At 32.8% G+C, this 27,956-nt stretch overlaps 1 protein-coding gene across 4 annotated transcripts in view; it reads left to right on the forward strand.

The window, feature by feature from the left end:
* Positions 1-27,956, forward strand: part of LOC149905349 (uncharacterized) — a 44,932-nt gene that overhangs the window by 8,410 nt on the left and 8,566 nt on the right. Inside the window, exons 1-3 of one of the 4 annotated variants that reach the window (XM_090106666.1) lie at positions 12,999-13,171; positions 14,743-15,023; positions 27,368-27,446. The gene's annotated coding sequence lies outside the window, so the exon portion shown is untranslated. Of the gene's footprint in view, positions 1-12,998; positions 13,172-14,532; positions 14,635-14,742; positions 15,024-27,367; positions 27,447-27,956 lie in introns of those variants that run through there. The other 3 variants (XM_090106664.1, XM_090106665.1, XM_090106667.1) reach the window with 3 other exon arrangements.

Below are 27,956 nucleotides of genomic sequence, written 5' to 3' on the forward strand. Positions count from 1 at the left end.
TGGGGGGAGGGGGAAAATGGGTCCATTTTTTCATTTTTCGCTTAAATCTCAAAAACGGTACATGTTAGAGAAAAACTTTCAAGGAAAAGTTGAAAGGCCATAAAATTATCTACAAGTTGTACCTGAATCATTTTTTCCTATATCCTACCGTTTCTGAGTTATACGCAGTAAAACATGATTTTGGCTCAAACAATTTCCACATCAATCGATCAAAAAATATTTCTTTCTTCCAAAAAACTCAAAAGTGCAACTTGTGACCGGTACTGATAGATTGCTCTTAATTAGTTCTATAATTGGTAAAATAAACACATTCCTCCATGGAAGCCTTTAGGAGGAATCGATTGTCAAAATATTATATTATGGTAGTTTGAGTTACTGAACTTGATCTTTTTATTTTTTTCTTCCAAAAAACTCATAAGTGCAACTTGTGACCGGTACAGATAGATTGCTCATAATTGGGTCTATCAATGATAAAAATACCAGATTCCAACACGGAGGCGTTTACGGGGAATTGAATTTTATCAGGGTAGTTACGATACTTGAACTTTTTATTTTTTTTCTCCAAAAAAACTCAAAAGTGCAACTTGTGACCGATACTGATAGATTGCTCTTAATTAGGTCTATAATTAGTAAAATAAACACATTCTTCCATGGAAGCCTTTAGGAGGAATCGATTTTCAAAATACTATATTAGGGTAGTTTGAGTTACTGAACTTGATCTTTTTATTTTTTTCTTCCAAAAAACTCAAAAGTGCAACTTGTGACTGGTACTGTTAGATTGCTCTTAATTAGGTCTATAATTGGTAAAATAAACACATTCCTCCATGGAAGCCTTTAGGAGGAATCGATTGTCAAAATACTATATTAGGGTAGTTTGAGTTACTGAACTTGATCTTTTTATTTTTTTCTTCCAAAAAACTCAAAAGTGCAACTTGTGACCGGTACAGATAGATTGCTCATAATTAGGTCTATCATTGATAAAAATACTAGATTCCACCATGGAGGCGTTTACGGGGAATTGAATTTTATTAGGGTAGATACGATACTTGAACTTTTTATTTTTTTTCTTCCAAAAAAACTCAAAAGTGCAACTTGTGACCGGTACCGATAGATTGCTCATAATTAGGTCTATCATTGATAAAAAAACCAGATTCCACCATGGAGGCCTTTAGGAGGTATTGAATTTTATTAGGGTAGTTACGATACATGAACTTTTTAACTAACTACCCTAATAAAATTCAATTCCCCGTAAACGCCTCCATGGTGGAATCTGGTATTTTTATCAATGATAGACCTAATTATGAGCAATCTATCTGTACCGGTCACAAGTTGCACTTTTGAGCTTTTTGGAAGAAAAAAAATAAAAAGTTCATGTATCGTAACTACCCTGATAAAATTCAATTCCCCGTAAACGCCTCCGTGGTGGAATCTGGTATTTTTAGCAATGATAGACCTAATTATGAGCAATCTATCTGTACCGGTCACAAGTTGCACTTTTGAGTTTTTTGGAAGAAAAAAATAAAAAGATCAAGTTCAGTAACTCAAACTGCCCTAATATAATATTTTGACAATCGATTCCTCCTAAAGGCTTCCATGGAGGAATGTGTTTATTTTACCAATTATAGAACTAATTAAGAGCAATCTATCAGTACTGGTCACAAGTTGCACATTTGAGTTTTTTGGAAGAAAGAAATATTTTTTGATCGATTGATGTTGAAATTGTTTGAGCCAAAATCATGTTTTACTGCGTATAACTCAGAAACGGTAGGATATAGGAAAAAATGATTCAGGTACAACTTGTAGATAATTTTATGGCCTTTCAATTTTTCCTTGAAAGTTTTTCTCTAACATGTACCGTTTTTGAGATTTAAGCGAAAAATGAAAAAATGGACCCATTTCCCCCCTCCCCCCACTCCGGGGCTCCTCCTAGTGTCCCGGGGTTTTAGTATGTTTATAACCTAGGGACTCTTGACATGTTTCCGAAGAAACATCTTACGTTACTAACTCACGCACTCTAGACCCCCCTTGGAGGGACTCATTCAATGGACTACTAGGTACATAAATGTTAGTGTACATATATATACCTTATTTTTAAATTGTATAATATATTCGTATCGTTTATCTATTATATTTGTGGAAAGTATTATCGTTTCGTAGAAGATCGATATAAAAACTGATTTACCATCAACCATGTACATTGTACAGTATACACACAATAAAATAGTGATAGCTTTACGTCCTAAACAAACAAATCGCAAAAATGTGTCTATGTCCAAACAATTTTTATAAGGTCACATCTAGACTAATTTTACAATGTTTATCAATGATATATTATGTATATGTATATGATAAAGCTTCGTATTTTTTCACAAAATTTGTATAAGTGTATTTGTAAATTTGTGTAACAATACTGTTATATTGTATTATATTATGCCTTTTTATTTGAATAGCAAGTAATAGTAGAAGATAATTTTATTAATGACAATTTTTGTCTGTTTCATGGTTGGTTTCATGTTATTTCCTATGTAACTAGATGTCGTTCCTTTTTCGAGTAAATCAAATAAAGTGTAACGTGTTGTTTTCTTATTTAATAAGTTGAGTTTTTCATTTCAAAATGTTGGTTAAAGTGTAGATAATGAATAAACATAACATTTAGTACATGATTTTAGACAGTAGCGTTTGCTCCAATGACACAAATCTCTATATTTACTTGTAGAATCAATACATATTTGTAATTTAAATACAACCAAATTGATGTCAGCTAAGTAAAGATGTTTATTTAATTGTGAGAGGACATTGGCTTCTGTATTACAATGCTATTTTAAAGTAAATAACGTATTTCACTCTATTATTTATGTTAAACTATGTAATCATTGTGTTAATACGTGTACGTCGGGCGTACTAAATATCTGCGTAGATTTTTGGCCATTTTGCATTTATCGTAGATGGAAGGAAATGGGGGCTTTTACTGTCGAAGCAAACACTTATTTTCGGTCAATGTACTGGCACGCTAGTTAGTAATAATAGTATGTATGTATATCATAAATGTTAATAAATTTTTAACGTAATTAGAGATTGTAAAACTTCCTCGGAGAAGTGAGAACTTTAATAAGAATAGGTTACTGCTGCTCAAAGTATTGCTGGTTTCTAAATATGTAATAAAAATAGGATTATAGCATATAAATTATAAATGTTATAGGATAACTTTTAAAATGATAAAGATTTTTTTACCATAAACTTCTCCAGGGAACCGCCTTAATTGAAAAAATATAGCTTGAGTGAAAAATGCTGAAAATGTTTGATATAACCAAGGAGACGATTCTATTATAGAAATTATAGGGGATAAAAGCCATGAGGAAATGAGATGGATGAACGTTTTCATTGTAATTAATTATGTGCAAATACCTTTATGATATATGAAGTCATACAATGAACAGTCGTTGATAAGCATTGCTAACATTAATTATTCTGCATTCGGTATTTTGACGAAGTTTATTCACCTATTCACCTTCCACTTTCGGAATATCAGGTAGTTAAAGGTCATTGTTATACAAAGCAAATTATTTAAATTTTAAAGGATGTGTGTGCCGTTGACGTTGTTTTTAATTACTGTTTTTGCGCTGGTACCGGTACATACTACATAGTATGTTGTTGAAAGTTTTTTTTTTTCGTAATTATAGTCAATAATGTAATCACACTTAACAATACCGATGTTTATAAAATGGAAAGTAAATGGATTTTTAATCGAGATAATTTTTATAAAATAAACGCATAGGTAGGTACTGTTACTACATGGTTACTACTTACTATCTACTGTATCAAGTTGTTCGTTGATTGAATCGTTCGTACGTTTATTGAATAAACTCAGCTTTTGCGTTTCTCTCAGTGTTACTTATTTCTTTTTGGAGCAAAAATGTGCGTTTGTGCAAAGTCGACTTCTCTACGAAAGGTTTTTTGATCTAAATTTTGCCGTAGATTGATACTAAGTTTGATCGTGTTAATCAACGATTCAGTTTTAAATGAACTCGCAGAAAAAACTTAAGATAAAACAACAATCGAGAATTTTATCGAAATAATTTTTAATCGCATTTTAATTAAAACGAACTTGACCCAGAAAAGCAAACCCAACTAAACGTATCACATTCCCTTAAAAGTTCACGTTGCCGGTCGGTGTGTTGATACGCTTTACAACTCTACAACAAAGGAGTAGATTTAATTACAAAAACAAATGGGGTCGGGACAGAGTAACGTTGTATGTTGCAGACTGCAGTATCTTAATGGAATATTTCCCCGTCAAATTCCATTACCTCTACGGCCGGTTGTCTAAAAAGCCGTTTAATCAAGTTTCCACGGCGACGGCGGAACAAGCAAAAACGTCTCCGCTACACCGAATTCGATTCGCAGTGCAGCAATACAATGAAGTTACGGTTCGCGCGGCGGCGGGGCGCGGGGGCGGGCCGCAGGTCAATGACGTCCCGTCTGGGGCCCTCCGCGCCCCTCTTGAACCAGTTCCCGACCGAGCCGCGTAGCTTACCGCCATCTCCATCTAGTTATGCACTTACCTGTAACCTAACAACCACCCAATTCTACACTTGTGTCTTGTATTCTAACAGTAACGAAAACGATGAATGTGTCTACGGTCTGCCCGAAGACTCCCACGTATTCTGATATCGCGTTAATTAGCATTCGCATACCGGTTTCGATGATATCGCGAGGAAGGTTGTGGCTACGTCAAAAACGTTCGGGTGTCGCAACAAACGCTTTCGCAAACCGTTTCGTAACAAAGCCAAAAATAGTCGAAAGTTTTATGTTGTTCGCTGGACTTGGTTTTAATATTTTCACGATAAATATTTCAAGTGCAAAATCTTTAGAGAAATAGTATCAACCGGAAAGGATTCTCTATTATTATTAGTTTAAATCTAATATCATTCATTGAATAACGTCCAATAAGGATGCATCATGCAAGGATGCATATCACATATGCGGTTGTAAACTAGTCTCCAGTCTCCACTAAGCTAATCTAATTTGTATTCCCTTGCTGTTTAACAATTTAGTGATTTCTTATATTATATTGAACGTGTTCCTTTTCATATTAAAATACCTTCATTATTAAGAGACCTTTGATTCCGTACAAAGTAACTTTAAACTTTGTGTTGAAACTTCTACCCTCTGTGAAGCAGGTGTTCAGGAGGCTATGAATATTTAACATCGAACAAACGACCCTTGTTTTTTTACATACATATGTATAACAATTCTAATACGAACATTTAACCGAATAAATTGGTCACAAAATCTGTAATAAGAGTACTTAGTACTTACCTACGTACGGTACGATTCACGAAAGATGACCACAAATTGGCGGCCGTCTGCGCACGTACACTCAAGAAGAAAAGACTTAAGACAAAATAATATTTTAATTTTGGTTAAATAATTTGTGTAATATTGTAAACGCTGGTTATGCAAAATCAAAAAGTCTTTTCTTAAGCATAATAATAGCAGTGTTCATGATAAAAAATATAGTAATTCAATTTAAAGATAAAGTTAACAATGGTACAATCGAACTGATTCGCGAAGATGAAAGCGAGATGCATGATAATGCCAGCGATACGGATGCGCAGATAATCCACAAAGTTCAAGGTTTGTCCTTCACGACTCAATACGTTACATGTTTACACTCCGTATTACATACATAATAACTAGATGACACAAATAATACATGTTTCAAAGTTTAAGGTCGCCGGATGAAGGTTAAGCATAAAACTTGAGGGTGTATGGATAAACTGGAAATTTTTTATTCGGTTAGGGGTGCGACGTGATATGATCTACCTGGTTTTACTTTGTCCCTGTTTGGGTTCACAGCCTGGTTATGTCATATTCATTTTAACTCAGATAAAATGGTAATGGTATGTTATCTATGCTATGGTAATGTTTTTCTTTTTATGAGAACATCCAGATATAAGGGATCAATATCGATTTGTTATATCGTCACTATGAAGACATCGAATTTTCACATCTGAAACAAAGAGGCAAGAGCATCGTTATTCATTTGAATTTTTTTTACAATTCACAAATTAATAAGTGAAGCTTAATAAATCTATACATATTCAATTTTTCGCAAATAATTAATATTTAAAAAATAAAAATATTTTTTGTTAAAAGTTATTTTCAAGATCATGCCAAATTACAATTATTATTATAACTTGCAAAAATTATAATTGAAACCATGCAGGGCGCCAACCGACAGCAAAAACTCACGAAGTCATGGTTACGTAGCGTAAAATTTTATGAACCCGGAAGGAGAGGCTCCGAGCTCCCTAGCGGACCACAACGGTAACCAATGTATTTCCATTTTCCAACGGTTACATTGTTTAATGAGGATATCGTAGTAAAAACTCAAATTATATCAGCTAGCTACTTTATACCATGTTATTACTTAATTACCATACATCGCTTTTATAATCGACTTTATTTTCATAACCTACCAATTAAACTGAATTCGTACATAATTATGTATTGCTAACTAGCTTTCCGTTCACGGCTTTACTCGCGTGCACTTTATCGCGTGATAACCGTTCTCCATATAATATCCAGACTATATGTTACGCCCCATAAGTTTTATTTTCGCGGCAGAGAGTGGTGTATGTTATTCTAAGGTTTCGTTTTCGTTAAATAAAAATAAATCGAAATCCTTTCACAAACTTTGTTTCGTATTTATAGAGTATAGACAACGGAGTTTAGTAAACAGAATCAATATTGTAAATTTAGTTATTGTAATTAATAGTTATGCTTACGTATATTAAATAAAACGTTCCTCAATATTTGAAATACATACATAATTATAACAATTTTAAATATTTCTTGTTAAATTATAAATTATTCATGAATAATTTGATTTTGAGTCGGAGCAAGTGATCTTTACTTCTTAACAATACGCCGTAAAATGAGGACTTAATTAATTTGACTTGCTTTCGATTCCTGGTAATTAAAATTATTCAGAAGCACGTTTTGAAGGTAATAATTAATACAATCATTTTATTATCCACAATTCACAAGGCAATTCTTCTCTTTTTTGTTGTAATTAACGCATTTTTTTATCTATGTTTTTTTCTTAATTATCTATATAGAGAATATATGACTTGTATTTATTACCTTTATCATATCATAATTATTAAGGCCAAGCTTACACAGTACTTCAGAACATGTGAGAGACATGTACATTTTGACATGATTTCGAGAAAAGCAAATCAAGACCACGTGCACCAAAGATATGTGAATGAATAAAGATTTATTCAATTAGAAATACAAGTTAAGCAAAATAATCCTTGTTTCATGCACTGCCTTATTAAAATTGAATTGTGCCCAAGGTGTCTACGCGGATATAATCGACTAGGGTCAACGGTTCTCCTTGGTGGGGTGTTCACCTCCGTCGACCTCGTGCGACACCACACCAATATGAAAATAAAGCTAAGGCTATTGATTCCTGCCACAAACCATGAGTACAGAATGACATCATTTCCTATTGAGAGCCTTACTAGTTACTCCGTAGTAAATTTGAAATTTCATTTCAATAAAATCTGCATCTTCCACGAGTTATTGCGACTCTGTGGTAGAGAAATGCAAAAGCGTCTTCTATTTTTAAATAAGAAGTCATAGTAATAATTCGTCTGTATAAATAAAATAAAAATCACCCTTTTCCTGCTAAACACTTTTTACAAATTTAAATTTTCTCAATTATTGTAAATATGAATCACGAGTCTAGCCTTATACAATAATAATGTTTTTATAGATAAATTCCGTGTAGAAAATATTGTTCCATTATAATTTATATGCTTAATTTTTTGTTCGTCCACGTTGAATGTCAGTTAACCCGCTATAAATACCTACTAATTAATTCTAACAATGCCAATAAGGAAGTAAGAACGATTTTTACTGAACAAGTTAGCACGAAAATCATCAATAGTTGTGGCCTTGACTTGTGTTAACATTTACTGAAAAATGGTTTGTCGTAAGTCATAACAAATGAAGGTATACATTTAAGTGGGTTTTAATAGAGTACCAAATACTTGTTCCAAGTACAATTTGTTTTATGTGGCTAATGATATAATAAAAACCGGCCAAGTGCGAGTCGGGCTCGCGCACAAAGGGTTCCGTAGCAGCAAATATAATAAATTACAGTTAAATCAACCTATCTCAAAAACTATAAGAGATACTTTGATCAAACCAAAAATCGTTGAAAGAGTTAATTAGCATGCATCACCTCTATTTTTTTTAGAATTTTATACCCCGTAGTTATAAAAATAGAGGGGGGGGGACATACTTTTTACGACTTTGAGAGCTGATATCTCAAAAACCGTTCACTTTAAGAAAAATGTTTTTTAGAAAACTTTATATCATTTTAAAAGACCTTTCCATTGATACCCCACACGGGTATGTACATCGAAAAAAAAAATTTCATCCCTCAGTTACATGTATGGGGGGCCCCACCCCCAATTCTTTTTTTTACTATTTAGTGTCATATTTTTGTAGCGGTTCATACAACACATATTCCCATCAAATTTCATCACTGTAGTACTTATAGTTTCCGAGTAAATCGGCTGTGACAGACGGACAGACGGACAGACGGACAGACGGACATGACGAAACTATAAGGGTTCCGTTTTTGCCATTTTGGCTACGGAACCCTAAAAATGAGAAATTGAACATTTGACTGACATTTGGCAGTCGAACATTTATTACATGTCCGTTTCACACCAAAACGGTTGGAGAGTTCCAGTGAACTTAATCATAGAAATAGAATAGACCTTGGCGACTAATATAAAGTAATTTTTCTGCGAATAAAAAATGTTTAAAGGGGAATGGAAATTACATATAGTATAGTATATCAAAAGGCTTCTATGTGATGCAGTAAAGTGCTCCGGGAGAGAACGTGGGCAGAAAGCAAGTTAAAAACAATTCGATTTTGTGATAGCCTATGCGCGCGCTTTCAGTTGGTTTTAAAGAACCAATGAAATTAAATTCCCATCTGTGAAGTACCCATGCATTATTAGTATTTTTTTAAACTTAGTAGGTAGGTAGAGACGGTCGTAATCAGTCGTAATAGTATGTAGAGCTAATCGAATTTTGTTTAAATTATTTGAAAAAATATGTAATCGTCGATTTTACGTTCGTATCATAAAAACGTAATGAGTTATTTATATTTAGATAAATAGATACATACAACTTTGTCCACAAGATCGTTGTCGATCGTGTAATTGCTCATATGACCTTCGCAAATCATGCGCCTGCATTTTCGAGTAAAACAAGTTTTTGCGAGAATTTCGACAAATACGTACCTTGAAGTTATCAGAATGGAATAAAGGTCATCAAATAAAAATAAAACACAAGTCTAATAGCACCGCGATAGTCGACAGACAATCAATATCGGATTAAATACAGCGGGCAAACGCTCGATAAGAATTCGCAATGTAGAAAATTATGCGAGTTGTTTGAAAAAATATTCAAAAGGGCGTTGAGAGCATTGTCCGATTTTGCAATCACGTCACTTGAGCTCAAGAATTTCACGCTTACATAAACTTCTTTCGTTATTTACTAGATATATTATTATGTTAAGAAAAGACGTTGAATGATAACGCTCGCGAGTCGCAGATGCGTGTAATCTGAGACTGACAGGCTAATTGATCAAACGATGCGAAACTAAACGGTAGAGAATATTAAAGAGATATTCGAGTCAATCGAACAAGCCGTGCGCGATGTCGTGCGTCGTGTGCAAGCGCAACCTTGCGGAGCGCGGCGCAGGTCAGATATTTCGAAGGTCGATGACTCGCTTGTAATCGCGCCGAGTTATTATTATTTGTAAGCGCGCCCCTCGCCCCGCGCCCCGCACCCTGTTCTACGAACGAGAATTCGAACCGCTCGGATAGATCGACACGATCTGTTTTTTTTCTGGCAAAGAATACAATGCAGTGTGGGATGCTGTGAATGATTTTATGATGTGAATGACAAAGTATTAATAACCAGAATTAAAACAAATAATCGCTTATTGGAAATTTTATAGTAGGTAATTTCAATTGTTTATAATTGTGCTGTAATTGCCCAATATTTAATATTGCAAGCGCATAAATATAACACGTCATTACGATAATAATATTGTCTGCGCCCTGCGGATCTCGCTTGCGCAACATGTGTTGCAATGCAGCGACCGCTGACTGTCGTCGTGGTGGATACGAATTCATATTCGCGTATGAAGTAAATATACTTAGACAGTAACAACTAACGAGCAGTCTATTTTTGCATATACTATTTTGACGATGTATGTCAGTTAATAGTGCAGTATACCACAGTTACCACTAATAAATAAAGCACATAATACAGTTGACATGTGTGATCTGAGGAAGCTGTTAATAATTTCATTGGCAATGTTATTTATACTTAACAAACTGCGTGGGATGTACCTGCGCTCGAAAATGTAGTTTGTTATGAAAATTAGTCCCTCTTTATTGTAGACAAAATAAAATTATTCTCAAAACTAAAATATCAGGACGGATTTGAAATATATTTAAGTAAATACATAAGGCAATACTAAAATACATAATAACCAATATTCGTTAAGGAAATATTAATTAAGCGATAGAATATTAATAGAGACAAAGTACTTATCTCTATGGTACTTACTATATATGTACATATGTATTTAAAAACCATTTGTTAATGATTAAATCAAACAAAATAACTTTGTTTATTCTTGTCAATAGATATTATATTGTAAATTGTTCAAGTCAATTTTTTGTGTAAATGGCCACAAAACCACTACCTGCACTGTGCACACAGATGGACGGTAATTGTTTTTTTTTAGGATCTGACATTGACATTTATTTTTTCTGCCTTTCTGCCTTGTCTATAATACTCTATAGTCTATGCTTAATTTTTATTTATTGGACACAGCTTGTAATTTTTTTGTCAAGTTATTTTGGATTATAAAATAATAGGAATTTTAAATTAAACAGACGATAGTTTAATTTATAACATAATTCACGTACGCATGATAAAAGCACGTATCTAGTGTAATATTAATTAATCGAAACACATGATTATTTATATTATATAACACATTACTACCACAAACATATTATGAAGGATCGGTTATTTTTTTGGTTTTATTTTAAAATTTCAATTTTTTATTTAGTTTACGGCTAATATAATGTTAGCCTACGTGACTCTAGCACATTCCAGAAAATCTTCAATCCTTTGCTTTCCTACACCGTTTAAAGTTAAGTAACTGTTACTGTTTTTAGATGTTAATAATAAAATAGCAGATATTATAATCTTGTAAAGCGTTAATTGTTAAACAATTTACCCGGAAATCCTATAATATAGCGTTTAAACATTACATAATATTCTCTATTCGAAAAGTAATCCGAAAATTGCGAGAATAGTCCAAACGTTAGCAAAATAAAACAAAATGGAATGAGGTCTATCAAGAAGCGGTTGCCATACCAACCGTTTGTGAGTAGGTACAGTGCGTCGTTTGAAAAAAGTGCAAAATTACTGACCCACTGACCCAATTGTTGTGTCCGTGAGTGCGCAAGGTCAGGCCAGTGTCGCTCACTTTGTGTCTTGTGGCCACTTGTCGACACTATAACTTATACTTTTATTTCATTCGTAAAGTTAAATTTGCAGATTATAAATCTGCGTACATATTTAAATATGAATGGGTATCGATTTGATGGTAAGTTTCAATAATTATATTTAGCCGTTTGTTTTAGTATGTACTATTACGAGTACAGGTAAAATAATATAATACAGTGCAACCTTAATATAACGTACCTCAATATAACGATTTCCTCGATTTAACAAATTTTTCGTAATCCCCTTGAATTGTCCATAAGATTCAATATAAAATATCCCTTTACATTACGAACATTTTTTGCGAACAACCTCTTTATAACGAATTTTTAACTATCAAGAAAAGTATAAATACCTCTAAATAACGAATTTCGTCAACCCAAAACCTTTATATAAAGTTCCAACCAATGTAATGATTCTTAATCTCATAGTATGTGATTTCAGGTTTCGACATGCTTTTGTTCGTAAAACGATCATTTTTGTTTAATATAAATTGGAAAGTAATGTGAACACTGCTGTTCGTCACTATTGTTAAAGATTCAAGTTGAAATGGATCAGAAACGTAAATGACCTCTTTATAACGAATTTTAGACCAACCTAACCTCAACATAACGAACCTCAGTTCAACGAATTACTTGATATAACGAATATTTTTTTGTTCCCTTCAGATTTGTTATATCGAGGTTGCACTGTAGTTACCGGTTTAATTTGGATTAACCTGAATAAATAATAAAACATGTAGGTAACTAAATAAATTCGTAATTTTGCGTTGCCTCGACAGTGGTTCCCAAAGTTGTACTTTAAAATTTTAATAATTCAAAATTAAACATTTAAGTATGAGGAAGTCTAAAAATTTTGTAATGGTGATATGAATGTAATTTTTAAATACTATGTATAGCTTATTAAAATTTAAAAATAAAAATCACATTTAATGCCTACTGCAAATAATCTAAAAAGTTCTTAACAATATTTTTATACCTAACTATAATTTATACCTAAACAGAAATTGAACTCTTGATTCATTTAATATTTTTTTGTGTAACAGTTATATAGGTCTGTACTCTGTATACAATATTGCAATTTGCAATGCGATTATTTTCGTGAAGCTTTTTTTATTATAATAATGTACAGGTTACAACATCGGTAATTAGAAACGTTGTGATGAATTTTAAAATATATATCTCATCTAATTAAATCAGAAGGAAAATGTTAAATTTGGAAGTTTATACGTGACCTCGTTGCACAAAACGGGGTAACGGTAGCCTCCGAAGCAGCGCATAACCAACCAAAGACTCTACCAAACTGGACTGCCGCTGGAAAGTAATCGCTTCAAAACGGTCACTTTCTCTAGAACAGGTCTCAGTCTGGGTTCTGACTCCGAACGCGCTGACGGTTTCTTACTCGCAGCTCACGTTTTAATAGAAAAAATCTTCAATCGGTACGTGCGCGACTGTTACTAGAAAACTTGTTCTGTGAAAAAGTGCGTGTAACCTTGCAGTTAATGGTTTTGCAATTTATTCGAGCTCACGAGTATTTCGTAGATATACGGGTGAGTAACGTAACAATTTACCACGTTTCTCTTTTGATAAAATCTTTTCTGAAACAAAATTATAAGTTATACATCTCGCAAATATTATTGCGCAAATTGAATAAATGAGGAGCGCTCAGTGAAAGGTTCACCAGTTTTGCCACGAGTTATGTCGTTATCATTAAAAATAAAGAACTGGTAAAGGCGATGACTCGGCGCGCGTAGAGCAAAAAACTTGAACAGTCGTGTGCGAGTGGGAAAGATGTAGAGAACCCAACAAGTGCGTTACCCCCACGAAGATTATCTGCGTATTTATTTTTATTTATCTCTATTGTAGCGGTTCGAACGAGTAGTACGATTCGAAAGATACATGATGTTTGTAAATTATTATTCTATAATGTTCATTGTTAACATTTCAAATGAGGTATTGATGCGTGACGTGACTTCTTGTCCTTCGCAATGTTCAATGTTCCACAACGATGATACGCAGAGACTTAGTTGTACATCATTTTATATAGTTATCATTTAATTATTAACATATTATCATAATGACCTCAACAATGCATAACAATATTAAATGATAAAAATTATTGAGAAATTAAACTTTGAGAATATAGGTACCTAACTACGGTGAACATGAAAATACAACATTTAAAAATATTAATAAATAAATACATATGTAGTTTTAAAAGTTATTAAACACATAATAATTAATTGGTACGTCGCCAACTTATAATGGATTTCTTAACGCCGTTGGAATAGCTTTTTAATTGAGTCGTTTCAAACAAAATTAACTAGATTATTATACGCGATTCATTGTTATAGACTAACTATTTTTGTTATAATCTATAAAAGATACAAATTTGTGAACACGTCATACTTATCAATAGATGTTATTTATCTTCGTTTGTAGCGTTTCCTTCACTTGTTCTACGATAACAATTTATCGTTATCAACAGCACGTGTTTTATCTGTATAATTCATGAGATAAAACAAATAAGATTTCGAAACTCTGGATATTCTTTAATAGCCATTTATTTGCTTAATTTCATGTTTCACCAGAAATACTGTGAGATGTCCTTTACGCTTCAGCGCGTGGCCATGAGAATCGTAAGGTTAGTTACAATTGTTGGAAAGAATTGTTTCAAAGTTGTTTCTGAAATCGAAAACAAATAAAACTTTATAAACTGTCAGTTAAATGCTTAAGCAAGTCTTTTCAGAGACGAGCCTGTAGGCGTTAAATAAATCAGCCTAGATATAAATCGTATATGTGTGCGTGCCAAACCAATAGGTCGACCAACCAGTCGACCAGACGGTCTCCCTCCCTCGATATAATGTCCTCCGTCTGTTCTCCCCTCCCCCGATTTCCCCTATTGCGCCAGGCAGTCAGCGTTTGGTCACCGAGCTGTTAGCACGTGTGCCGCGTTACAATTTGTGTCTACGTTGTAGTTAATTTGTTTTCTCTCAATAATTTTATTCATAATGTAAGTGTTGAAATCGCAATCGTACTTCTTGATAAACGAGTTTCCGTATAATGTGGAGAAGTTGTTATTTGAAGTTATAAAAGTAAATATTGCTTTGTCTCGTTACAGGTACTTTGCGATCTGGGTGTGAACCTAGATACTTACGCTGCTTGTGATTCTGTGCAATCATTATTGAAACTAAATAGTTTGTTGATTTTGATAAATTCAGTGCAATAAAACAAAACAAGTTGGTTTTCAGTGCATATGACAGGATTGAAGTGATTTTTTAAACAAAAGTGAAGTGAAAGACAGACACATTTTGTTGTTTAGTTAATAAAAATAAGTTTTAAGTGTTAATAAGTGGATAATTTGAAATTGGAATGACTTTTGGATTTTAGTACATGGCAATCGTAAGTAATAAATAAAATATATATATTCTTAGTTAAAAAAAACAATGTACGTAAGAAGAAATACTTTAACGAAAAGAAAATAAAATTATAATTTTTTAAATAGGTATCCTTTTTGTCACAAGTTTGAGAACAGTTGGAAATTCCGTGATTCGCATCGATTTCTATTAAAATACAAAAAGTTTAATTATAACTAATAGTTAGGTAATTCAATATTAATATAATAATTTAAAACACTTATCACGATTTAAATACGCATTTATTTATATTACATAATTAAATTAACTCCACATAAGTACTTTTCACTCGAAATTATGAAGTGTTTCGGTTAAAGTTGAACATAATTTATTTTTTTCTTCTAAAGATCATAAGTCATATGGTGGCAGTACACATTGGGCCAACGTGTTGGGCCAACGGGTTGGGCCAACGTGTAGAGAGCTACTTGGCGGTATGTTGGCTTCATTAGCCTAGTTGGCGCCAATATTGGCAGGCCAACCGAATGTTGTCGGTTTTTTGTGCACACATCAAAGGATCTTGGCGCGCTCCACAAACAGCGTTCACACGTTGGTGTCTTGTTCAGTTTGTTGTTACTCGTCAGCGGAGACAGTATCGTTGCGCGTCAATGAAATTTACGTTTAACCATGTTCCGATAGCGATGGCGGCGCCGAGGTTTTACAATTCGTAGAATTGTATCGACATGAAGGAATAATTTGGAATCCACGGCATGAACTACACAAAAATAAAACCATATGACCTAATAAATTAGATGTTCTATTTTCTATTTATTATATTATTCTAGATGTTTTTCTTATCTAACTTTCATACAATGCGATAAAAAAAATGAATATATTTATAAAATGAGTAAAATAGTATTAAAAAGTTACTTGTTCTTAAAAATTAAATAACAATATACAATGAGCATGATTTTGATCAAATTATGCTTTATTACATAAATAATATTATCATTTAATAAAATAATATCTAAAATCTAATCTTTAAAGTTTCGTTTTATAGGTAGTTAAAATTAAATTAAATGTAAAATGTACACATTTTAAACATTTGAAAAAATCTAAACATAATAATGTTTTATTTATACACTTATAAAAAAAGGACAATAGAGATTGGAAAATGGTATCATCGCAGACGGCAGAGTACACTCATTATTATTGGTGCACATGTACGTAATAATTAAAAGCACTGTATATAAATAAATTGCCGCGGCTGCAAGAACTTCTACGGACTACGTCCATCTTTGAAGCGCCAATGCAGAATGATCAGTACGCCAATGTGTGAACAGGAATCTTGATATCCTTCATTTTTTCCCAACACGTTGGCCCAACGCCTTGGCCCCATGTGTACTGCCGCTAATAGAGTATCAAGGGTCAACTTTATCTCGGCTAGCACACATGGGATATGGGAATAAAAAACGAGACAAAAACATCAGGTAGAAACGCACCACAAAAACTGTCGCGAAGAAATAATAAATTCTCTTTATATGGGCTCATCTTGCAGGTGCATCGACTTTTCTATGAATCTTCGATATAAATTTATAGGGGTTTTTAAATTACCAACCTTGGAGCAATTGTAAGCGCAAGCGTAGATATCTGTCTATTCGGATAAAAAAATGCGAAAAACTAGTTTGTTAAATAAATAAATAGTAGTAGGTAGGTATGTAGTCGTACCATTTTAAATGTTGCTCAGATATATTTAAAAAGATATTGCAAATATCTGTACACATCACTATCACTACAACATAGTATAAAACAAAGTCGCTTTCTCTGTCCCTATTTCCCTATGTCCCTTTGTACGCTTAAATCTTTGAAACTACGCAACGGATTTTGATGCAGTTTTTTTTAATAGATAGAGTGATTCAAGAGGAAGGTTTATATGTATAATAACATCCATTAAATAGTGGAGAAGTACTGTTATTTTTGAGGTTTCTAATGTGATGTCGTAAATTTTTACATTTTTTCCGCTTACATTGCAAACGCAGGCTGAAACCCTACGAATTTTATCAAAATAATGTACTAAGTACAATTATACACATTGAAAAGGTCTATAGAAAAGTCCGCGATGGTATACGTCCTATGTCAATCTCTTATGGATAACCCACAATAACTTTTTTTTGTCATTTACTTTTTACGACAAATAATGGCTAATTTTCGAAGCGATTTTAACCAATACAGCATTAATCCTTAACCAATTAAATACCTTGAATACATTGTTCATTTATTATAGATCTATATGGCCCTTTACACCGTATGATTTAAGTGAATATTTTCGAAGATGTTACAGATTTAAAAATTGCGGGACGTAGCGTTTGCGTTATCGCCATCGGCCGGCCGCCCGGTGCGGCAAGAGCGTGTTCACAGTTTTTCTGTAGTGTATTTAGTATCAGCATTGCACCCGTGCGAAGCCGGGGCGGGTCGCTAGTGTATAATAATTTGGAAGAGGTTGCCTGAAATAAACCTTAGGTACCTACCTATCCACGACTTAATAAATTTTCAACTGTAAAATTTTGTTTAAAATACCTATGTAGCTATTTCCACCTATTTAGCTTATAGTGGTGTATTAAGATATAATAATTTAAATAAATAGGTATTTCGTTAGTTAATTTTGGCCTCAATAGAAGAAAATAGAGGATAAGAAAAAAAAAACGAGATAGCAAAGCAATCTCCGCTGCATATTGCAGACAAGATATCTTCAAGGCATAAAAATAAGTAAGTAGTTGAAGCATGGACGAATATAAGTTGAAGACAAGGCATAAAAATATTATAACTAACGATTTATATAACCTCAACATTGATGTCGAGTTAATTATAAAGCATACTGCAGGAATGTGGCACAGCGAAAGTCCCTTGTGTAATGTAACCGCCAACCGGCAACCACGCGAGTACAACTTTTCTATCAATTTAATATGGACAATTATACAAGCATCTTTATTATCTCCGTAAACAAGGTTGGACAACTGTGACGCTGCTAATGATAATTATGTATGAGAGCGATCTTAGAAGTTGACTGACGCGTTTCATGACCTCGTGCCTGTACAGATTTAGACGCTGACGTTTATTATTATTATTTATTTAATGAATGCATATTAAATCGGACAATTTCTGTTATAATATCCTCGTAATATGCACATAAAGTTGCAGTTACGTGTCACCCTCTTATCCGCGATACTACGGCTTCAGATCAGGGTGTGAGTTAGGTAGATAATAAATAGCCTAGTATTATCGCGCAGTCTCTATTTCTCGTGTCGATGTAAATATAAAAAGTAAATAAGCCAAGTTTGTTACCAACACACGGAAAGCAAGAAGTACTTATATTGACTAATAATAAACAGATAACGCTCAATGTCAACGATATCATTGAATAAAATGAGAATTAATTATGATGTGTCAAATAACTTTGCACTATCGTATCGTAAACGGGTAGTCGTTTAAAGAACAAAATTTTGTTCTAGAAAAACGCACGAAAACATAACAATGCCAATTGCCACCCAAGTAATACCTAAATATAAACACAGTAAAAGGTTTTGTTTTATTGTAGATTATAAAGTACAGCCAGATTCGGAATCCACTGTATCTCTTCCGCTATAGATATGTTCTTCAAATTACAAATTGGCTCGATTAAATGATCTCATCGCGAACTTGTGGTTGCGAGAGCGCGGTAGATATAGCCCTAAGTGGGTCAAGGCACGCTCGCAAGCCGCGCCAGCGTTTCCTACTTGCTGCTTAGTGTTTTCATTATAAAAAATTGCTTAGTATTATTGAAAACTGCCTTTTAGCACCAACATTCGAGAGGAGTGAATGAGACGCTTAAGTTATTCCTCACATTGGCGCGGGCGTTGCGACTTGCGATTGTTGTATTTTTACGTAAATGTTTCTAAATTAATTTTTGTTTATAATTTTTAGTTAGAAGATAGATACGCTTTTGAAATGCTACAAATAAAATAGCTACGGTATTTCAAAATGCAAATACGATACTAATCTATGTTATTTTGAATATTGCATAGACTTATTTAAAATTTAAAGAGGATTAAATATACCTCATTATACAGTGGGTACTTACGTTTCTGGACTAACAGGTTAATAGCATAGTAATTACTGTTAACGGAAATTAGCTCCTCAGGTTTATGAGTTTCTAAATAAGTTTGGAATTTGCGAAAATCATAACATGCAATAATCGTACCGTTAACTGACTGCTCGTGCAGCCACAAGCACCTATAAATTGAAAACAAGGAAGACGCTCGTTATTTAGTTAAGAGGCAAACGTCGAATTATCTGACGAGATCCGAAACATTATGTCGATGAAAAAACATTTCTAAACGTAACACAAATAACACGTGTAAATGTAACAAAAACATCAAAACTTGTAACAATTTTAACCCAAAATAAAGCAGATATAATTATCAAACAATTCGCGATATGTGCCAATGACCACTATTGAAGGCATTGATTATAAACTAGAACAATTTCTTATTGGTCTTACGATAGGTAGTCATTATCTTTATTATTGGGGTCAAGGATTGAAACTTGAAAGCATACATAATCAGCAGAGATATTCAAGCACTTAAATTGCGTTTTATATTTTCTTTTTTATGACCTATTTCAAATTCTGGAAATAGATTTTAAGGCACTTATACCATATCATGTTGCCTCTATCATGTAGCCTGACATTGATGGCGACATTCAAGAAGTATGTGCTTCTGAAGCAAATAAAATCAATAATAATAGTCACGTGCAAGAAATTTGCAATAAATATTCTCTACTTTACAATATATGTATAGGAATTACGAATTAAAGGGACCCTTAACAATAATCCGAGTTGGGACAAAATTTTACTCCGAGTTAGACATTTAGAAACAATGTAAACAAACAAACGAAATACTTAGATAAGAGCAGTTTGCACTAGTTAATATGCACCGACCCACTTAGATACCGGCTATCACCCGTTAGATATCCCCACCGCTTTCTCTAACCGTCTAAATTCACTTATCATTATTATTACTCGTGATTTATGAAGCACATTGAACTATTTTACAGTGATAGCATTATTGTCAATAACTGAGACGCGGATGTTTATCTTCATTAAAAGAAAACAATGAAAATACTTCGAGCACGTATTTATACAGGGATTTATCAAACCTTAAAAAGCCACATGAAATATGGTTTAAATATTTTTAAACGTATAATTCACAAAACAAGCGCCATTATCAGCTCCGATAAGTTAACCCTTTGTTACACAATCATGAGTCTAATACGATGATTAGTTGTTATCGCAATTGCTATGCGGAAATCATAATGCTAAAGGATCTTGATATTAAATAACCCGGTTAATTTTATTGAAACTACGTCAGATTGTCGTCTTTACAAGTCCACCATAAATGTGAAAGGAATTTCCGATTTACATATAAAAAGCTATTTTTGGCGTATCTATCATATTTTTATCCTCAATAAGTCAATAGGTCTTACGTTTTACTTACATAAAACTACGTCAGCTATAGAAACAGAAAATTAAAAATATAATTTCTTAAAAATGTATGATAATAATTTCAAAGCTAGTCAGAAAAATGCCAAGAAATTCAGTATGCCTAACTTGATAGCTGATAGACCTATTATAATATTATATGAAATCTCTCAAACATTTCATTAATAGGAGGCTCTCTAAATTTTATGTGAATTTGCATTAATATTCTGAAACAACACATACAATCAAAATGGAACTTTAGTATATGATTAATTGGGTCTTTTTCTTTCCATGTAGGTACAAGACAGTTACACTTACGTAATTGTAACATTTTCGCTCGATTCATTTTTTATTAAAAAATTATGCCTTTTTTAAGGATTATCACATTTTTTTAAAGATTTACCTGGACTGTATGTCTAAAATAAATGTTAACAGTAAGAAAACGCACGCGATATTCAACTTTATTACGGCTGTGTTAGCGTCTAGCACCGTAGCGGTCTAACCGGTCTCTCAGTGCCAGAAATTATGTAGGGAGCCTCCTCTTAAGCCCACGATGCAAAATTGAAATCATCACGAATTCTCCGTACAAAATTCCAGTCTAAACATTTGCTCGAAAAATGACGAGTCCTAAAAATAAAACAACCTACAGTCGATGTTGTCAAATATTTTCCTCGAATGCTTATGGCCAATGTTTTCTCAGTAAATCGCTGCTTTTCTCACAAATAGCGACGCATAGCCGAACAATGATGACCTACAATGTAAGTGTCGTACAATCATCGGCTATAACATTGACTTTCACATTTGCAACGTGATGTAACCGCCTGCGATTAGGTAAATGCTGCTGGCCGCTTTCACCTCACTTTCACCGCCACTTCCGCAAACTCCTATCCATCGAAACTAATTTGCACAAATCGTTTCGTGCCAGCTATTTCCAATGTTTTATAAGTTTACGCTTCGATTTTTATTAAGATTAATGAAATAGTTATTGTAGTTATGGAAACGAAGGAAAATTATGGGAAGATTACGAGAATTAGGTATAGGCATATATAATATATTATATTGCGCTTTCAAGAATTATAGTTTCGGTAAAATTATTTATTTTTGGTTTTTATTGTATATTTCTTTATCAATAACATAAATTAGTTTCTGGTAAAAAAAACATTGATGTGAATTTTTTTGAGTTTCATTGAGTTTTTTTTTTCATTTCTATTTTCTACGAATAACACGACTGAATTTAGTATACTCAAGGATTTTAACGAACTAGCAATACAAGGAAACACATGTACAATTTCCAAAACTACGTCGATTTACCTTGACATTTACAGAAACAAACTTAGGAAACAAAACATACTCGATAGTAAAATATTGTTGGTTTATAAGGAAAAAAGTTCGTATGTATAAAATTAACAACATAATCTGTTTCTTTTGCTAAGCATGTAAGATCTAAGCATGTAAAATTAATGTAAGATCGATTTATATCTAGGAAATATGAAATTCTATGACTCAGTGCGCGAGTATTACTGGAAAAAATTGATAAGGAAAATAATACAAATGTTTTGATGTCCACAAAAACACTGTGACGTAATTTATTTCATAGAATTAAACACTTCTATTTTCGAGTAATACTTATCCTATCCTGGAAGTACGAGTATGATATTTATCTACCTAGCACTTATTTTATAAAAGTTGTGTATTTTGTACACAAAAATATGTTTTTTAATTATTTGCTGGGAACAACATGTTTTAAAATATAAATTCTAGTAGGTATATTGTTATCTGTGATACTTGTTTATAATCGTGTTGTACTTCAATATTTTTTATAAGAATTAAATTCAGACAAATGCAAAACAATGCTAATATTTCTAGGGAATTTTCTTAGCCTTTCATATTATGTGCATACAAATTGTATTTTACTCCTCGTGCACGTTGCAGTACTTTGACATTGACCCATTGACCTACTAACGAGTTTTGTTTCATTTACACAGCTCCGATCTCTATCTTATTGACTGACACTAATGATTTTTTGTATCCCTATCGATTAACGTAGTCGTTAATTAGTTAATAGGTATTTAACTAAAGAATAATCGACCTCTATTCACGTGAATAGCTTTATTCCCGATATAAACACAATAGTAGTCACTGAAACCGCTTCAGTTTTTATTCGATATTCGTCGATATTTGCTGGCATGAACAATGCAATTATTTCGTTTTAGGCTCCGACTTCTGATGTAACTTACAAACCGGTTTGGCATTTGAAAATTATTCTCTTGTAACCAGCTATTGACCTAGTAGCCTACAAACTGGAAGGAAAACGACTCTGTTGCGTGTCACAATCGACTCACGATAGCTCGCTCATTTGCGGCTCGTTGAGATGGTGTTCGACTCACGGTTACGGAAAAGAGGAAGTTTCACTCAGGAAACGATTGGCTAATTTGCAATGCACCATTTTATTCATAGATAATGGTACCATTTTGCAGACATTGTAAACAATTGTGTGACAAATATAACGCTTTTATAAATGACGAAATTTGTCACATTTTTATAGATAAATATTATGAAATAATAGGAACCGGGAACGTGATAATTAATTATTATCGATAATTTATTAAGTTAACGTCATAAATTTGATAAGGACGACAACGCAAAGTAAACAACATCAGAATTCTCGTATAGAACGTTGGAGACATTCCAAATGAGCGCGGCTTGTTACAGTTCCTAAAATAGATTCTTCAGGTATTTTATCACGACCTATTTACATTCAGACAGATCGATTTTGTATGATCTGGCTTTAAGATAAGCAATAGTTATTCATCGAATGCTTTTCCTAAATAAATGTGTACAAATGAGAATGTTATATCATATTACAAAGGCCGATGGCCACCACAATAGCTTATTAATGTTAATCTGATACATGCGGCGAATACAGGAAGTGTTAGTTACTATGCAAGTCTTCCATCCTCAATAAACAATGCGGATCTAATAATAGAGGGCGTTAGAACGCTCAATCGAAAAATAGAACGCGAATGTAGGGCACAGGCGCGCCTGCGCATCTCGCCGCGGATCGGAGAAATCTGACTCGAAATCATCGTTAATTTAAAAACACCAGCTGTTCCTTATTGTCAAATGTAAGTGCTACTAAAATTAAACCGATAAATTCCATCCGAAATGATTTTTTATTTACTTCGCTGTATGTTTTAGGAGTTTTGATAAAAATGGCGTTCAAATCATATCGCGACATAAGGTCACCTTGTATTTTTATATTGTAACATTTTTTTTCAATAATTCTTTACAGATATCGATATCTAATTGTAGGTATGTATTGCGTTATAATATTTTGCACGTTAAATATAATCTTCTCGTTAAAGACACGCAAGGTCACTTTACGGAAAGTCTGCTTCGGATAGTAAAATTGATGTGACCTTGCCTTGAAAATTCCTTCCGCGACGTTGCATTTGTTTTATAGCAGCTTTGTTAGCGTTCTCTTTACATTTTGATCATCAAACTATGCTGTGTAAACGTTTTAGGGAAATAAAATAGTAATTATAAGTTCTATGAGTCAGTAATAGTATGAAGAGTTATAAAAACAAACCCGACGCGTGGAATGTAAATATTTTTTTTTGCTTTGTTAGTCTTCGTAAACAAACGGAATAATTAATCGTCTAACCACTTAAATATCTATTTACTAATTTGTGGTACCACTACTTCCTTGAGCTTGAGCTTAAGTTATTTATCTAAAATATTATATTCACTGAAATTTCTTATGAAAAGACCTTCAGATAGATTTTATGAGGAATAACTTCTTTATAGATGCAATTTATTTAATGGCTTTAATTAGGAGCAATTGAATGTTAATCAATAGTAATTTCAATATAATACACGATTTAAAGTAACTATTGAACTTATAAGATAATACAATCTGTTAGAATAGCTATATTATTTGAGATTACAATGTGTGCTATTTGAGAGCTAAATGCTATATAATTTTATGTTTATTATTACCTACTTATGTACAACAAAATTAGATCATATTTTATTGTGTACACGTGCATGTCTAGTAATACTTGCATATAACGTTTAGCTCAATGCTAATTATTGCGGAGTTTTTGTAAATAACCATTAATTAAATAAGAATACATAAACTAAGGTTAAATTAAAGATAATAAATTCATTAAGTGTTCGTTACTTGGATCTAAAGATTTAATATGAAATAATTTATCTTTCAACTATATTTAATAATAATAATATACCTTTAGATAAATAAATAAATACATTTCACGGAAGTATTTCAACTTTTCAATGTTTTTATTAATTCCCCTTTTGCGAGACGCATTAGGGATATTTATATCTCATTCCGACAGGGAAAAATGTTTGTAAATTAGTCATTGTTTACATGATTATTGAAATAAGAAACAGTTTTCCTTATTTGTCTATCAATTCAATTAAATGGCACCCCATACCCAACATTACTTATTTGATGCTGTAGCAAGGGCGACGAGAGGATATAATTTTCGTTCCCCTACTCTCTCCCTATTGAATGGGCCAATGTATGCGTAGAAGGCAGTTATTGCTGTCTACTATAGTTACGTATTGGAGGGTGTCAAAATAAATGGACTTTGAAATTACGTGTTCAAACACTGAAAGGGATGTCTTGTTATTTGACGCTTTTCTAATATGTTAATAATCAACAATTTGGTTACGTTATGGATCTTAAATCAATAAAGGCTGATATTATTAAATCTCACAAATTATAGTTAGTAGGATTGGAAAATGTTTAGTTGCAACTTCGTTTTCTTTATGATATGGAGAAAAATGAGGGAAATAAAAATAATTTTGAAAACAATTAAGTCACAAACTCGTGAACTTTTCATCTTTCTACTAACTGTATGTACACTACTACATGCTACTACATATCGATTTACAGAAAAAAAGGTCCATTAGTCCCTTTGATATGAAGGTACATGTAGGTAGGTATATACTGTCTGTTTTGTATGTAAAGACTTATATTGATGTGTTGGTGGAACAATGTTAATGATTACATAATAATGCTAAGTTATGCGTCATCGGGTTTTCAGAAAGGTGAATAACTTATAAATTGTGGAGTTTTTCACATAAGTTCAAAACAATACCGACGCGACGACCGCGTCCGCGTCGTTTCCTCGTAATTTTTTTACTAAAACGAGATCAAATACCTACTTCAGTCGTCTATTTACATGCGTGCTCATTAATCGAATAATATTTTAAAAAATGTTGAATGAAAATACTTATCCGGGAGAAATAAAAAAAATATATTGGTGACATTAATATTGACATTCACCATGAAGGGTAGTTTAATTTCACTATTTAATTGCCACTTTAGTTTATTAATGAGCTGATTTGATAATATCATTCCCTATCATTCCTATATTAAATTACATACTTCGTCATCTTTATTTCTTTTTTAGAATAGTTTAATTTATAGTCTACTAGCTTTCCGCCCGCGGCTTCGCCCGCGTTATCAGAGAAAACCCCGCATAGTTCCCTTTCCCGTGGGATTTCCGGGATAAAACCTATCCTATCTCTCAAGTTGGATCGAACTGCACATGGTGTGCGAATTTTATTATAATCGGTTAAGTGGTTTAGGAGTCCATTGAGGACAAACATTGTGACACGAGATTTATATGTACTTACATACATTAAGATTTTATGGTACTAATAAAATAGTTCATTCATTCTTTTAGGCTAAGAAATGGTTATATTATTGTAATAATTTTAATGACGATACATAGGCATATTACAAATGTAAATGGGTGATTTCCAGTGATATTTACTACTGGTTCGCACAGTTTTTAGCTAAGACAAAAAATATATGAAGTTTCGTTTCACCTTGTTTCGCGCGCTTTAGGGGCATTGACCCGACACAGCTGTGCCGCGTCATGTACGTAAATAGTGTTACCCACACACAAATATTGTTTTATCGATCAAAAAGATATAACACTTTATCTTAATGAATTATTCACATCCTTCCCAGAAATAAAGGATTAAATTCTTGATTAGATACCTACTAGAAGGTGTGCCATAATAACTGAATTGACGAGGTTGGACAATGTTCTCAATTTCCGAGTAAATTAGTCATCATCTAATGTAATTATCATAAATTAATTGCATTACAAATTGTTTGTTCTCTTCAATTAACAGCTTTTTTCATCTTATCTAAAGCCTAAGTAGAAAATTATATCAGTGACAAGATATACGATACCTATTACAAATTGGGTTGTAAATTTTAAAAACAACACAAATTTTGCGTTTCTTTCGAACAATACGGGTTGATACTTATTCATATTATGTAATCAACACGAACCATGAATGTATTTTTGTCAAACATGAGCTTATATAAGGAATTTTGATAATTTTGCGAACTTAACAGTTAACACCGTGACAGCCCACCAACTACCAAGATAGCAAGACTAGCTTATTTAAATCTATCGTGTGATTTTTATTCAAGTAGTTGTGTAATATATTTAATCCTGTTTACAGAATAGCTATTGTAATATTTTGTATTCAACAAAGGCACTTTACAAGTCAATTCACATGCTATACTGAATCGTATATTTATCGATGAATGTACTAGGTATGTGGGTCAATGTTCAATGGAATTTATGAGAAGTTTGAATATTTATATACAAGCTTATCAATTATCAACTTTGAATGCGGATTACTGTATAATAATGACTAAGTTAATAATCTGCTATCACTAATGTAATATGTACACATACAATATAACTTTTATCATGTCAACTTAACTGCATTTTAGAAAGAGACAAACTACAATTATTATTAGTTATGAATAATAATTATATTGAGAAAGAAATGTCATTAAATAAATAATTTAATTCTTCCAGGTGGCGTTGATCCAGTAAACAGAGAAATGAACGAACTCGGGTGCTTCCTTTCTCACCAAGCAGGGTAGCCGTCGTGAAGGTAATATTTATTTTTACTTTATTTTCTACTTAGAAATTGTAACCGTGCATTTATATCAAACAAACATAGAGCTAGAGCTAGAGCAATAGCATTTTCTCGTGATCTTTTAGTGTAAACGAAAACTGGTATTCTGTATTGTTCAGTACATTGCACAGTATCTTTTCGATCGCATTGAGAACAACGGAAGAATGCTCTACGCCTGTTTACACTAAAAGATTTTGACATAGTGGAGTCCACAGGTGGAGTCACTCATTCTAATAAGCATTCGTTTGTTTGATGTTACAAATAGGTACACTAAGAAGTTATTGTGATACTGGTCCAATTGATAGGATACAAGATAATATAACTTATACATGGATCGGATCGAGTCTAGGCTATTTTTTTATCTTTATCATCGAATGCGTAGACGTTAGCAACAGTTTCCGGTATCACGAAGAGCTCGAGCAGTAAGAATTGGAATTCTTTTAAAACTAGGTCAGATAAGCTGCAGGTTATCAGATTATATCACTG

Source organism: Colias eurytheme, chromosome 10 (genome assembly GCF_061535395.1).
Source record: "Colias eurytheme isolate Ceu_HAF_F1 chromosome 10, ilColEury1 Martin Lab GWU primary, whole genome shotgun sequence".
NCBI lineage: Eukaryota > Metazoa > Arthropoda > Insecta > Lepidoptera > Pieridae > Colias > Colias eurytheme.